The sequence below is a fragment of the Hibiscus syriacus genome, unplaced genomic scaffold (genome assembly GCF_006381635.1).
Source record: "Hibiscus syriacus cultivar Baekdansim isolate YM2019G1 unplaced genomic scaffold, ASM638163v2 tig00110462_pilon, whole genome shotgun sequence".
Classification (NCBI taxonomy): Eukaryota; Viridiplantae; Streptophyta; class Magnoliopsida; order Malvales; family Malvaceae; genus Hibiscus; species Hibiscus syriacus.
In genome coordinates this window covers 2,207,840-2,224,693 of record NW_024062747.1, presented here as the reverse complement: position 1 = coordinate 2,224,693, position 16,854 = coordinate 2,207,840, and the positions used below count along the sequence as shown (strand labels likewise).

General features: G+C 34.5%; 1 pseudogene; it reads left to right on the top strand.

The window, feature by feature from the left end:
• The first annotated feature begins 15,186 nt into the window (after positions 1–15,186).
• Positions 15,187–16,543, top strand: LOC120126850 (annotated as a pseudogene).
• Positions 16,544–16,854: the final 311 nt, after the last annotated feature.

Here is a 16,854-nt window from a genome sequence, read left to right as displayed (position 1 = left end):
CATGTATCTATCACAAGATAACATATAATGCACATACGAAACTTACCTTCTTGTATCACTTTCACTGTAAATCGGTATTTCAATTGCATATCCCATGTATATTATTGAGATTAGAGGTATGTGAGTGCATTGAGGTTGTGCACTAATGCTGTCACCACAGCTCGTATCTATTCCCTCATGGGGCACCGAACCTTAGTTCAGTATTCGTCCCGTAGGACTCCTACATCCCGAAGGACTACGTCTCGAAGGACTATTATACCCTCGACTTTTGGCATGCCAATTACACCTATAATTCTCATTCATATACTATGGGCATTATTCTTATATTTCATGTTCATGTACTCATGTCATTTCTCTTGTGATCATGGAGCTCATGTCATTTCTCTGTGATCATGTAGCTCATGTCACTTCATATCATGTTCTCATATCACATATATCACATATCATATCACATGAACATATATATGTCTTATGCATGTATCACAATAATATCATGTATGCATGTTCAACTACTGTAATAACAACATAGGATTAGACTTATCACAAGTCTTATTCCATTAATACATATAGTATGCACTTACCTTAGCTTTGCTTTGATTCGATTATAATCCTTTGATCGTTCCGATAAGCTTACTTTTGTATCTATATAATCACACATGGATCTATATCAGTATTATAACTAATACTCTAATGATTCACTCTTAACTAAGAGAAAAGTCAATTTAATCTTTTAATGAAGGTATGCATCGATGCACTACTGATGCATCGGTGCATAAAAGGTATTCGATGTATTATTGCTGGGATGCATCGATGCACTCCATATTCATCGATGCACCAATTGTATTCGATGTTTCATTATTAATGGGATGCATCGATGCACTACTTATGCATCGATGCATGAATTGCATTCGATGTCTTTATTTTAAAAGAGTGCATCGATGCACTACCAATGCATCGGTGCACATTCAAACAATTCTGGGTTTAACCTTGATGCATCGATGCACCGTGTGCATCGGTGCACTCTGCCCATAATCCTCTTTTTGAACCCGAAAGTTCATTCATTTGGATTAAATCCTTCATGTTTAATCATCTTTTCATTCTTAACTCTAGTACACATCCTTAACCAATTATACTCATTTATTTCATCTTAACCTTCAAATCCTATCCTTCAATGTAATTCAAGAATTACAATAAATCACATGAATTCCCGTTTTGACACTTCGTATATCTTAACTAGATTGATGACAAGTAAAATATAACTTTCAATTCTAGTTATGAACTCCATTCCAAGATTCATTTAAGAACAACAAATCTTAAAATCTCTCCTAACTCAATATCCTTTGATGTAAGATAACTTAAGCTTTCCTTAAGCTTAGTTATCATCTAATAATCAAAACCCAATAAATTTAACAAGAACTCAATAATCAGAATTCTTACCTTTGCTTTGGTTCACATGTACAAGGAAGAAGAAGAAGAAGATACTGGAAGGCTTTGGTGTTCTCTTCTTTTCATGCCACTACCATATATATCCTTATCCCTTCTTTAATTAATTTTCCAAACTCTTTTTCCCTCCATTCCTTCTTCCTTTCAATTCAATCCTACATAATCACATATAAATCTTTATACATCATTCATTCTATTTTAATCACCAAAATCTGAACTTTCCAATTTAGTCACTAACCCGGGTATTGAGGATGTTACAACTCTCCCCCCCTTAAGAAAATTCGTCCTCGAATTTTCATATGCAAAGAAGTAGGGGTACTTAATCCTCATGTCCTCTTCACGTTCCCATGTTGCTTCCTCTACTTTGTGATTCTTCCACAAGACCTTAACCAATGGAATAGTCTTGTTCCTTAGTTGTTTAACTTCGTGAGATAATATTTGAACAGGTTCTTCCTCATAAGTTAAATCTGGTCGGACTTCAATTTCTTCAGGAGTCACAATGTGAGATGGATCAGATCTATATTTCCTAAGCATTGAGACATGAAAAACATTGTGTATCTTTTCCATTTCAGGTGGTAAAACTAGCTGATATGCTACTGATCCTGCCCTCTTAGTAATCTTATAAGGTCCAATGAACCGAGGACTCAACTTTCCTTTACGTCCAAACCTCAATATTTTCTTCCACGGAGACACTTTCAAGAACACTTTATCTCCGACTTGAAATTCAATTTCTTTCTTTTTTAAATCAGCATACGATTTTTGTCTATCAGTTGCAGCTTTCAAATTATTTTGAATTACTTGAACTTTCTCTTTTGTATTCTGAATCAACTCAGGAACAATAACTTCTCGATCCTTAAGTTCATACCAGTTCAAGGGCGTACGACATCTTCTTCCGAATAGAGCTTCATAGGGAGCCATTTTGATGCTTGACTGATAACTATTGTTGTATGCAAATTCAGCAAGTGGTAAATACCTTTCCCACGATCCTTTGAATTCAATGACACAAGCTCTTAGCATATCCTCCAGAATTTGAATAGTTCACTCGGATTGACCATCAGTTTGAGGATGAAAGGATGTACTGAAGTTTAACCGAGTTCCCAATGCTCTATGTAATGACTTCCAAAACCGTGATGTGAATCTAGGATCCCGATCAGAAACTATGGAAATATGTACACCATGCAACCGTATAATCTCTCTAATATACAATTCAACATACCTATCTATGGAGAAATCAGTTCGTACTGGAATAAAATGGGCTGACTTAGTCAATCTATCCACGATTACCCAGATTGAATCCTTTTTGTTCAGAGTTAAAGGCAAACCCGTCACAAAATCCATCGTTATGTTTTCCCATTTCCATTGAGGAATTGAAATTGGTTGTAACAATCCTGACGGAACTTGATGTTCAGCTTTGACTTGTTGACAAGTCAAACACTTTGATACAAATTCTGAAATGTCTTTCTTCATTCTCGGCCACCAATATCGACTCTTAAGATCCATATACATTTTGTTCCCTCCTGGATGCATTGTCAATGGACTACAATGAGCTTCCGTTAACAAATCATTCTTTAATTCATCATCATCCGGAATTACTAATCTTTCTTGATAATACAAGTTCTCATCAGACTTAATCTCATAATCCGTACCCTCTCCATTCTTTATCTGTTGTATCCTCTTCAAACACTTTTCATCTTTAACTTGCAATTCTTTAATTCGATTTAGCCAAACGGGCTTGACTGTCAATTCTGCACAAATTGCACCATCTTCTCTTAACGATAATCTAGCATCAAGAGTTTGCAAAGCTGCAAACGTCTTTCGACTCAAGGAATCAGCTACCACATTTGCCTTTCCAGGATGGAAATCAATCACCACATTATAATCCTTGAGAAATTCCACCCATCTTCTTTGTCTTAAATTCAACTCTTTCTGAGTCATAAAGTATTTTAAGCTCTTATGATCCGTATACAAGTAGCACTTTTCACCATACAAGTAGTGACGCCAGATCTTTAAAGCAAACACTACTGCCGCCATCTCTAGGTCGTGTGTTTGATAATTTTTCTCATGCGGTTTTAGTTGTCTCGAAGCATAGGCTACCACTTTGCCTTCTTGCATTAATACGCATCCCAAACCACTATGAGACGCATCACTATACACTATAAAGTTCTTTCCAGACTCGGGTTGAACTAACACTGGAGCTTCTGTAAGAATCTTCTTTAACTTTTCAAAACTCTCTTGACATTCTTGAGTCCAAACAAATTTTACTTCCCTTTTCAACAGTTTAGTCATGGGTAATGCTATAATCAAAAGGTTTTTAACAAACCTTCGATAATAACCAGCTAACCTCAGAAAACATCTAACTTCAGATACATTCTTTGGAACTTTCCACTCCAGAATAACTTTAATCTTTTGGGGATCCACTCGAACTCCTTCCGCAGAAATTACATGTCCAAGGAATGCCACTTGATTCAACCAGAATTCACATTTAGAGAATTTAGCATAAAGCTTCTTGTCTCGTAAAATCTGTAAAACAATCTGTAAGTTTGAACTATGCTCTTCTTCTGACTTTGAATATATTAAAATATCATCAATAAACACCACAGCAAACTGATCCAAATACAGTTTAAAAATTCTGTTCATTAAATCCATAAAAGCAGCTGGTGCATTCGTAACTCCAAACGGCATCACGATAAATTCATAATGACCATATCTTGTTCTAAACGCCGTTTTCGAAATGTCTTTTTCTTGAATCTTTAATTGATGATAACCCGAACGTAGATCAATTTTTGAGAACACTGAATCTTCCTTTAATTGATCAAATAAATCGTCGATTTGGGGAAGTGGATACTTGTTCTTGATGGTCACTTTATTGAGTTGTCTGTAATCGATACAAAGACGCATTGATCCATCTTTCTTCTTAACAAATAGAACTGGAGCTCCCCAAGGTGATACACTTGGTCTAATAAACCCTTTGTCCAATAACTCCTTTAGTTGAATCTTTAATTCTTGTAATTCCTTTGGAGCCATTCTGTATGGTGCCATTGCAATGGGCGTTGTTCCTAGTATTATCTCAATCTGGAATTCTACCTCTCTGTCAGGAGGTAAACCTGGCAACTCTGCAGGAAATACATCGAGAAACTCTCTGACTATAGGAATCTCTTCAATCTCTTTCTCCTTGGTTCTAACATACAGTACATTAGCAATAAACCCTTGACATCCCTGTAACAGTAACTTCTTTGCAGTCATCACTGAAATCACACTTGCTAATGGATTCCATCTTTCACTAAATATAATAACTTCTATTCCTTCGGAACTTCTCAATGTCACTCTTTTCAATCTACAATCGACATTAGCGTAACAACGATATAACCAATCTATCCCCAGTATCACTTCGAATTCATCAAAAGTTAATTCCATCAGATTAGTAGGAAATTCAATTCCCTGAATCCATATGGGACACCCTCGGCTCACCATATTTACCTGAGCACTGTGCCCTAGTGGATTCATCACTATTACTTCATTACTAGTAGTTTATAAAGGAATGTTCAATTCTCTTACTAACGTACTAGTAATATATGAATATGTAGACCCCGAATCAATCAATACAATAACACCTTTGTCAAACAATATAAAGGTACCTGTTATAATATATGGTTCATCACATTAGTCTTGAGGTTGTACACTCGAGCAGTGGAGTGTATCTCCTGTTGAGCAGAGAACTCTGACTGACCTCCTCCTCTGCCTCTACCTCTTCCCCTCTGGGCTACAGAAACATACCTCTCTAGCTGTACAGATTCACTGGTTAATATTGGACAATCTCGAAGAAAATGCCCAACGTACCCACATCTAAAGCAGACTCCATAAATCATCCGGCATATCCTTGAATGATTCTTTCCACAATGTGGGCATTGTCTGGCTTGACTCTGATTAGTTCTCCCAGCTCCAGATCCCACTGACTGAGTTTGTCTACCTCTTATTTGAGTTGATCCTCTAGCGGAGGATGCCACTGATTCTGATCTAACCTGGGGTCGAACACTAGCATCTTTATCCCTTTTTGATGGTGCAGAACTCGAAGAAGCACCCGATCTTTTGACTGTCTGAGCTCTCAAATTTTCAAATCTCTCGTTCTGAGCTCTTTCCAGAGCCTTGGCACGGTTAACTACTTCTTGAAATAATGATAAATTCAAGACAATCAACATTTTCTTTAACCAATGACGTAAACCCTCTACGAACCACTCACAAGCATCCTTTTCAGTAGGAACTAGCTCGGCAGCAAAGCGGCTCAACTTATTGAATTCACACTCATACTCATATACAGTGTGATTCCATTGCTTCAGATTCATGAACTCTTTCTTCATTTGACGAACAAATTGATCTCCAATATACTTATGCGTGAATTCTTCTAAAAATAATGACCAAGTTACTTGGGCATTAGACATTCTCAATGTAACATTGGTCCACCAGATCCTTGCTTGTCCTCTCAATAATGAAATTATCACATCCAACTTCTCAGCATCGGAACAATGAAGTCTCGTATGCATGACTTTCATGTCATTAAGCCAAAGGTCCGCAGTAACAGGACCTTCATTGGCTTCCCCTTTAAACTCTGTTGCTCCTAATCCCTTCAACTCTTTCACAACATTCATTTTTGGAGTTGAAGTAACAGGAGGTTGGAAACGCGTCAATACCACGTCTAACGTTCTAAAGAATATATCTTGATCATTGATAGGGCATTCCAGAGGATGTCTGTTCTTCACTCTGCCTGGCCAGGGCAGGTGAATTACTGCTTTCAGCGGGTCTATCGTCTCCCGCTTCATTTCTAGATCTACTTTGTCCGGACATCTATAAAAATACAACCATATAGTTCTATTAGCAAAACAACATACTTACTATTCCATTAGATCAGAAGTTTCCACTATTTTGTTGGCATGTATACCTTATAAGATACTCTAGACTTCGGTTTATGCCGAGAATCGACTAAACCGTAGCTCTGATACCATTAAATGTAACACCCTTAACTCATATCCGACCCGAATACAAGTCTGAGGTGTCGCATTGACTTTTCAAAACCTTGACTCTTATAGAAAATCCCGGGAATTTTTAAAACTTTCATTAAAAACTTATTACATGCTAACACTTTATACATAACCAAGTACATACTTTGTCAATTACTTCTGATATGATCTCTTAGTAGTATTGTTGTTCGTTCTACTTCTATTTCCACATTTCCTGATTCTTGGTACCTACGTGTAAATCACTTACACGCTAAGTCATAGACTTAGTGAGGCAATAAATGAATATGCAACAATAAACTTGTGAATGTTCATACTTAAAATTGGATCATGACATTTCAATATGCATGTATCTATCACAAGATAACATATAATGCACATATGAAACTTACCTTCTTGTATCACTTTCACTGTAAATCGGCATTTCAATTGCATAGCCCATGTATATTATTGAGATTAGAGGTATGTGAGTGCATTGAGGTTGTGCACTAATGCTGTCACCACAGCTCGTATCTATTCCCTCATGGGGGCACCGAACCTTAGTTCAGTAATCGTCCCGTAGGACTCCTACATCCCGAAGGACTACGTCCCGAAGGACTATTATACCCTCGACTCTTGGCATGCCAATTACACCTATAATTCTCACATCGTATACTATGGGCATTATTCTTATATTTCATATGTTCATGTACTCATGTCATTTCTCTTGTGATCATGTAGCTCATGTCACTTCATATCATGTTCTCATATCACATATCATATCACATATCATATCACATGAACATATATATGTCTTATGCATGTATCACAATAATTATCATGTATGCATGTTCACAACTACTGTATTATAAAAATCAACATAGGGATTAGACTTATCACAAGTCTTATTCCATTATAATATACATATAGTATGCACTTACCTTAGCTTTGCTTTGATTCGATTCTAATCCTTTGATCGTTCCGGAATAAGCTTACTTTTAGTATCTACATAATCGCACATGGATCTATATATCAGTATTATAACTAATATACTCTAATGATTCACTCTTTAGACTAAGAGAAAAGTCAATTTCATCTTTTAATGAAGGTATGCATCGATGCACTACTGATGCATCGGTGCATAAAAGGTATTCGATATAGTATTATTGCTGGGATGTATCGATGCACTCCTTATGCATCGATGCACCAATTGCATTCGATGTTTCATTATTAATGGGATGCATCGATGCACTACTTATGCATCGATGCATGAATTGCATTCGATGTCTTTATTTTAAAAGAGTGCATCGATGCACTACCAATGCATCGGTGCACATTCAAACAATTTCTGGGTTTTAACCTTGATGCATCAATGCACCATGAATGTGCATCGGTGCACTCTGCCCATAATCCTCTTTTTGAACCCGAAAGTTCATTCATTTGGATTAAATCCTTCATGTTTAATCCCCTTTTTCATTCTTAACTCTAGTACACATCCTTAAACCAATTTATACTCATTTATTTCATCTTAAACCTTCAAATCCTATCCTTCATATGTAATTCAAGAATTACATTAATAAATCAACATGTTTGAATTCCGTTTTTGACACTTCGTATATCTTAACTAGATTGATGACAAGTCAAATATAACTTTCAATTCTAGTTATGAACTCTATTCCAAGATTTCATTTAAGAACTTCAAATCTTAAATCTCTCCTAACTCAATCATCCTTTGATGTTAAGATAACTTAAGCTTTCCTTAAGCTTAGTTATCATCTAATAATCAAAACCCAATATTAAATTTAACAAGAAACTCAATAATCAGAATTCTTACCTTTGCTTTGGTTCACACGTACAAGGAAGAAAGAAGAAGAAGATAACTCTGGAAGGCTTTGGTGTTCTCTTCTTTTCATCCCACTTGTACTCATATATATATCCTTATCCCTTCTTTAATTAATTTTCCTTGCAAATGACTCTTTTTCCCTTCCATTCATTCTTCCTTTCAATTCAATCCTACACAATCATTTACATATAAATCTTTATACTATTCATTCATTCTATTTTAATCACCAAAATCTGAAACTTTCCAATTTAGTCACTAACCCGGTATTGAGGATGTTACAAACTAACTAATTTACAACACAACAACAAAATTTAATATAATAACTTATAATATATTAAACTAATAAACTAACAAACTAACAAACTAAACTTTTTAAAATATAAGTTAAACGTAAATTTTCCCTTAAACAACTAATAAACTATTCTTTAATATAACTTTAACTATTCTTTAATATAACTTTAACTAATAAACTATTATTTAATATTAACTTAAACTAATAAACGATTTTTAATTATAATTTACTACTAAAAAACTAATTAACTAAATTTTTTATATAATATAAATTCAACAAACAAATATAACTTAACTATTTAACTAACACAAACTAATTACATATTTTTTATATATAACTAACGACTAACAAACTAACTAATTATTTTTTTTAATATGTAACTATCAAGCATACTAATTAAATAATTTTTTTATTTCTATATGATATAACTTAAACTAACAATAATATAATTTAAACTAACAAACTCATTATCTAATTTTTTGTTTTACCCTAATTTATAATAATAAACTAATTAACTAATAATTTATAACAATAAACTAATTTAAATAATTATTCTTTTATATAACTTAAACTAATAAACTATTTTTTTATTATAATAAAACTTAAACTACTAATAAACTAATTAACTAATTTTTTTATATAATATAAATTCAACAACCAAAATATATATAACTTTACTATTTAACTAACTACAAACTAATTAAATATTAGACTAACTAACACACTAATTAATTATTTTTTTAATATATATAACCATCAAACAAACTAATTAAATAATTTTATATTTATGTATGATATAACTTAAACTAACAATAATAAAACTTAAACTAACAAACTAATTAACTAAATTTTGTTTTACCTAAAACCATAAACTAACAAACTAATAATTTAAAATAATAAACTAATTTAAATAATTTAAAAACTTACCTCGATGTTGTGCTATCCCTTTCTTCTTATTCCTCTTTTCTCTTGCTCTTTTCTCCCTTTCTTTCTTTTATGTTTCACTCATTACCCCATCCAATATATAATATAACCACCCACCTCGTCTGCTTCAATTATTCACCCTCAAATTGTCATTCACGTGAGCTGAAGGACTGCAATAATGCAGCAATAAGGGCTGTAATAATGCAGCTGAATTCACGCTGCATGTGAGCAGAGGCGCAGCGAGAGCAGACCATAGGCATGCATGGCGACCTATCCCATGCCACGCATGGCCCATGCAAAGCACCAAAGCAGAGCAACAGCTGGAATCCCAACGTTGGTCGTCGGGCGTGCATGGCGACCTACAAGGTCGCTGGGAGTGCATGGCGACCTGTTTTGGGGACGTGCATGGCACATGCAGACGTTAAAACGTCCATTATCTCTGTGCAGCTCGCCGGGAAGCCATGGCGACGTAGTAGGTCACCCGGAAGGCATGGCAACCTACGGCCAACACTGTGGATTTCACCATATTTTAGCAAATAATATGGGGAGTGTATTATCTCGTGAATTATTTATTTTGAAAGCATTATATCGTGAGTTTTGCCTTATCCAACCCAACAATTTCCCTATAATATACGATATATAATAACGATTTATGAAATTTCCCTTATATAAAATCTTTTATTTTGTATTTTAATGAGTATATGGAAAAAATCATTGACTTTAATACATTCAATATTATTAAATTATGTTAACAATCTCTAGAGCATATGATTTACAACTTTCAGTTTACACATTTTCTTTTTCTTAGGTTATGGGTTCAATATACCCATTAGGAATAAAATTCCTCTTCCCCTTCCTCTAAGTAGGAATTGTTCAAAAAAATATTATTAAATTATCATTATTTTTCACATATGTTACATCTATTTATTATTTACATATATTTTTTGAAAGTGCACTTTTTTATTTTAAATAATAACTATTGTTTATGTTGTATGGACAAAAATAACAGTATTTAACCCAATAAACAAGAATATAACACATATATATATATATATATATATATAAACCTTTTATTTTGACAACGATTGGAGAGTTTGACACGGTAGAGATGAATTACCGAATTAGTGTTTGTATAAGAATCTAGCCTGCCTGTGAGAGCGAACTTTAATTTCACCTAGCTGCATTCTAAGTATACTTAATTTTCAGTCATTATCATCAGTAGTCCTTTTTTGTTTATACGAAGACTTTATTAAACCCTAATTGTTTACTACTTATAAGATGATAGAAAATGGAACCACGATGATGAAAAGAGTTTAGTCGTTCGAATTTCCTTACATAACTAACAAAGTCACTGTATAGAAATTTCGTTTATTGTTGAGTTCCATTTACAACAACGTTGTACACTAGTTGATTTTGATGCATGGAGTGATCATATTTGTCTATAAAAGCGGTTTCCATTTGCAAAATCTATTAAGGCTAAAATACATTTCTCCCCATTAGCTTGCTTCTGCGAAGGAAAACATTGCATCTTTGATTTGGCTAGAGTTGTTGCATTCTTCCCGTTATCTTGCTTCTCCTCGTTATCTTGCTTCTCCCCGTTAGCTTGCTTTGGAGCTTTACGGAGAGAGTTGTTGCATTCTTCTTCTTTGATTTCCCTTTTCTATCAGAAAAACAGAGGAAAGAAGTGATTTATTGAGGTTTGGGTCTTTTTTTCTCATGTTGAATTTCAATAAAGTTTGAAACCTCTTATCTACTAGTTTAATTTCAGCATGCAATTAGTTCCAAAGTTGTATTTTGTTGTTAATTAAGCTAAATAAATTGTTTTTCTGCCTTTTACTTTTGACATATTTTATATGAATTTGTTGGATGTTTGGGTTATTATTATTATTTTTTAATTGTTAGTCGTAATTTGTGCTCAAGAATTTGGGTTCGATTACACGGCGATAATTTGGATAGGAAAAGGGAGAAGATAGAGTATGTTGTTGTTCAACATCCAAGGATAGGTAGCGTTCCCAGAGATTATGTGCTCAAGAATTCACTATGGTGTTTAAGCTGTTTCTATTTTGGCAGATGATTTAGTAGCTTAAAATCTTCTTTCTGCTGGCCTCTACTTCACTCTCTCTTCTCAGCTCTTTATTTTGCTCGATCTTCGGTTAGTGTTGAACTTCGCTCTTGAAACAGTTAATTTTCACTTGGTTTTCCATACTGTAGTGTCTTTTGCTTACGAGAGTGTTTTTTATTACGCTCGCAGCCCGTGAGGCGGATCATACAGACACAGACTGCTGGTAACCTAGGAGAAACCACTTTTGACAGTGTGGTGGTGCCATCTTCTCTTAACGAGTTTGCACCCATTCTCCATGTTGCCAATGAGGTCGAATCAAGCAACTCCATGGTGACTTACCTCTGTAAGATTTTGATTTAGTTTGCTTTCATACTTGATTATTGTTTTTATGTGATTTTGAATTAATGCTGTTATTTTTAGTAATTTTAACGTCTGTTTCTAACTGTTAGTATGATTTAGCCTTATTCTGGAGCAGTTTAAAATAACAAGAAATTTAACCAGCTCCTTATGTATCTTGTGTACCGCTGGATAAACATTTTATGTTATTGCATATGCCGGTGAAAATGGTTGTCTCTTGACATGGTGGTGTACACTGTTTTCTACTCCACCGAGTTAATTATTTTGTGTGCTACTGTTTTTTTTAGCATCACTTACTCTGGATACAGTCATATACCTGGCTACTTCTTGGTTATTTCCAATTATATATTGCTTAAAAATGGATTTATGTGGTCCTAATAAGAGATTATCTCTGAAAGAATTTTTTTTCCCATGTGATCTCTTATAAAATAAGTAGCATGAATTGGAATTCTAAGCATGCAACTTTTTGCTACTTTTTCTAGTGTTGGAGTTATTTCACTCAGATTGTCAAGAAATAATATTGTTTTATTATGCATCATCCTCACGATCATAAGATCATACTTTTCGGAGTGTCAAAATTTAATGGATGTTTGCCAACCCCACATACTTGGTTTTTCTTGGGGGCTGATGTCTGAAATTTCAAATTTCTTGGTTGTGACATATTTTTCACTTCGATATTAAGCATGTTTATAATATATCTGTCTATTTTCAGTGTGAAGCATCTTGGTATCTCTTATGTCATGTCATTCTTGCCTATGATCTGCTTTTTGCTTCATCGTTACCTGTTGTATTCTATAATATTGTTTGTAGTCTTAAGTAGAATTTATAGTCTTCTTTGTAGGCCGATTCTATGCATTTGAGAAAGCTCACAGGTTGGATCCCACTTCTAGTGGACGTGGTGTTCGCCAATTAAAAACTGCACTCCTGTAATGTCTTAAAAGAGTGAGTAAACTTGTCTTAATCCAACGGTTTTTCTTGGTATATGCTTTAAATGCCTTTGAAGTGTAGAAATGTTTTGGCAGTTTGGGTAATGCAGTGTGACAATAACGGCATGGTCCTTTAGCACTGAGGTTTAGTAATCTGTGCACAAATAATGGATAAACTATTTACTATATATTTTTATGACTGTAAAGAATTTTTATTTTGTTAAACCTGTTGTTCTTGGAGTTACCATGATGAAATTAAGCTACTTTGTACAAGAGGAAAAGAAATGAAACAGAAGGGAATTGGGTCTGCACCCTTTTTTAACAACTTTTCTTTTCTTTTCCTGAGAGTTGTTATGTAGAACTTTGGGATTGTTTAAAACTGGTTCTAGGCTTTTGGCTTCTTTCTTGTGAATGTAATTTACCATTTTTGCAACTCATTTTTTTGGGAAAGCATATTATTTTGTTTGATCTTGTTAAGTTCTAATAAGTTACCGTGTTAGATTTATTAGAACTTCAGTGCGTGCTTATGCTTCTAGTTCTTTGCATCCATTCTCTGTTATTGGTTTCATGAGGAGACATGATCTTGTTTTTTCAGGAGAATGATCCAACACTACAGGGAAGGGTTAAGAAGAGTGATGTTAGTGAAATGCGAAGTTTTTATCAACATTACTACAAAAAATACATCCAGGCCTTGACAAATGCTTAGGGATGGCAATGGGTCAGGTTCGGGCCGGGTATTGGTCCCCCGTCTCCGTTTAAAAAATCCGTACCCGTCTCCGCTTAAAAAATCAAAGGGATTTAAATGGGGATCCCCATCGGGTAATCGGGGAAAACCGCAGGGAATATTATATATATATTTTTTAATTTAAATTAAATTTATTAATATTATATATATATATATAAAATTATTTTTAATATTTATCGTGCCGGGTATCGGGCTGGGTAATCGGGGCGGGGATTACTAAACCCGTTCCCGTTTAACATAAATGGTTTTTTCTCATCCCCGTTTAGCATAAACGGTTTTTCCCGTCCTCATTTAATTCGATTTTTCCCGTCGGGTTCAAGTTTTTTTGCCATCCCTACAAATGCTACTAATAAAGCTGATCGGTAATATCTTGTTCCTTTGTAGGGCACAACTCACAAAAGCATACTAGACTGTTAATGTTCTCTTTGAGGTTTTAAAGGCTGTCAATTTGACATAATCTATTGAGGTTTTTTAGGTTCTGTTTGTAAATCGAAAGAATTTAACAATGAAAAGTTAATCATTGATATGAAAAATTAGAAGCACTGAATTTATGATATTTATTTTTGTAAGCTATTGAAAATTGAATGCTCAAGTAGATTTTGTATTTGATCTCTTATAAGTGATATATTTATAGTTATCTTTTCTTTGATCAAAAGTTCAAAGGGAAAAAATTACGGTTAAAAGGAATATATAAGGTTAATGTAGTTGACTGTAAAAATTTCCTCGAGTGAAATTAACTTAATACATTATGTATACTATAATTTTTTCTTCACTTTTCATATTAAATCATTCCTTAAGTCATATTAAATCACATTTCATATTAAAATGTAAACCTTGTCGATTGAAAAATACAAGAAACCTTCAAGTGAATGCGTTACGTATGAACCGAAGTTAGTTTCCACAATGTAAACATTTAGTTAAATGTTGATATAAAATTTTAATATATTTTTATATAAATTATATAAAATTTAATATTAATTTAAATTAAAATAATACATGATATATTTAAATACTCAATTAATATATTATCAACAAATAAAATTTTTATATAAATAATTTTTATTTAAATATTTAGAATTTCACTTGTTAAAAAATATAAACCAAAGATAATTTGATAAAATATACATTCTAGTAATCTTTTATTTCTTCAACCAAACACTGTAATCTTACATTCCTACCAAACCAACCAAACACAGTAATGTAACATTCCCAGTAATCTTATTCTCTAGTAATCTTTTATTCCCGCTGATAATCTTACATTCCGTGAACCAAACGCACCCCTAAAAGGCTTGCTCTTCTTAGTTCTCCCTTATTATTTTACTTAACATGTTTCCTCTATGCAGCGGCATTGCTTGGATTTTGAACGGTCAGCTTTTTTGCAGTTAAGGAAAAGCTTGGTTCTAAACCGGTCCGCTTCTGCATATTCAAAGGTTGATTCATGGAAGCTTGAAGAATGGATTGCTGCTCATGGATGGCGTTGAGTGCGATTACGACACTGGTCACGTTATCGGACTTGATCTCGGCAGCAGTTTCCTTTATGGTTCTATCGACTCCATCAGCAGCCTTTTCCAACTCCATAACCTTACAAGGCTCAATCTATCGGACAATGACTTCAATGGCTCTGAAATCCCTTATGCTATTGGAAATCTTAAGTCATTATCACACTAGAATGTTAGCAACTGCTCTTTTTCCGGACAAATCCCCAAGTCCTTGGCTAACCTTACATAGCTCACTTACCTCTCACTAGCTTACAATGAGTTTACCCCTACAACTTTGCCTTGCCTTAGTAAGCTATCCAAAACTTGGTTGAATGTAGATTCCACAAACTCATATGGAGACATCCTACCTTCTCTAAAAAACTTTGCCAGTCTTACAGATCTTAGACTTTATGGAAATCAATTTTCCAGCCAAATCCCATATAGGTTTGGAAATCTTACTCGGCTGACAATTCTGGATCTTGGAAGTAACGGATTTTGGTGTACTCCGGTTCCACAATCAGTCTTTACTCCAACAAAGCTTGAATTTCTTGATTTAGTGAACAATTATCTCAGCGGCACCTACAATTTAGGATCCTTTCTAAATCTCACAAATCTCAAGGTGCTCGAACTGTCAGGCAATAAGTTTTCATTGGTCACCACACCAGTTATGAGTGCGATTGTTCCCAAGTTCATAGTTTTAACATTGGGTTCATGCAACTTAATTGAGTTCCCAGATTTTCTTATGGGTCAAGACGAATTGGAGTATCTTAGTCTTTCAGATAACAAAATCCATGGGCTTATCTTCTCAAACTCTTCCGAGTTTTATCTTTAAGTGGAAACTTCCTAACAGGATTTCACCAACCAGCTGTTGTCCCTCCATGGACCAATTTAAGAGTGTTGGAGCTTAGCTCTAACAACTTACAAGGATCCCTTCCAGTTCCACCCGCTTCCATTTACCATTACTCTGTTTCAAACAACTTACTGACAGGAGAAATCTCATCGATGATTTGCAAACTGTCTTCCATAAGTGTAATTGACTTATCAAATAACAGCTTCAGTGGCACGCTTCCTCCATGTTTGGGCACTCTAAGCAAATCACTCTCGGTACTAAATCTCCAAAACAACAACTTTCGTGGCCCTATTCCTCAAGCATGTGAAAAAGGAAGCAAATTGAGGGAGATTGACCTTAGCCAAAATCATGGACTTATCCCGACATCACTTGCCAACTGTAACATGCTAGAGTTTCTTAATTTGGGAAATAAACAATTTGAGGATACGTTTCCCTCTTTGTTAGGAAAGCTTCAACAGCTGAAAGTTATCATCCTAAGGCATAATGGATTTCATGGTGCAATTGGGAAACCAAAATCCAATGAGTTCCCCAGGTTGCGAATCTTTGATCTCTCCTTCAATAAATTTGAAGGTGGTTTGCCATCTCATCATTTCCGAAGATGGAAGGCAATGAAAGTTGTTGATCTTGGCAATTAAATTACTTGCAAACAAGTTTCGACTTTCAAGCACCAAATATGTGGTGGAATTATAGCTTCCCTCAAGAGCTAACGCAACTAAAATTCCTTGGATTTTTTTATGTCTCTGGTAATCAGTTGAACGGACCCATACCACAAAGCAAACAGTTCGGTACGTTCGAAAGCAACTCATTTGAGGGCAACCCAGGATTATGAGGGAAACCATTGTCAAAGGAATGCAATTCCTTATTGTATGAAGCACAAGTTTGTATTTGGAAGGAAACTGCAGAATCGGAGTAGGGGAAGGAAGAATTAACTCAATGCGTAGTTATC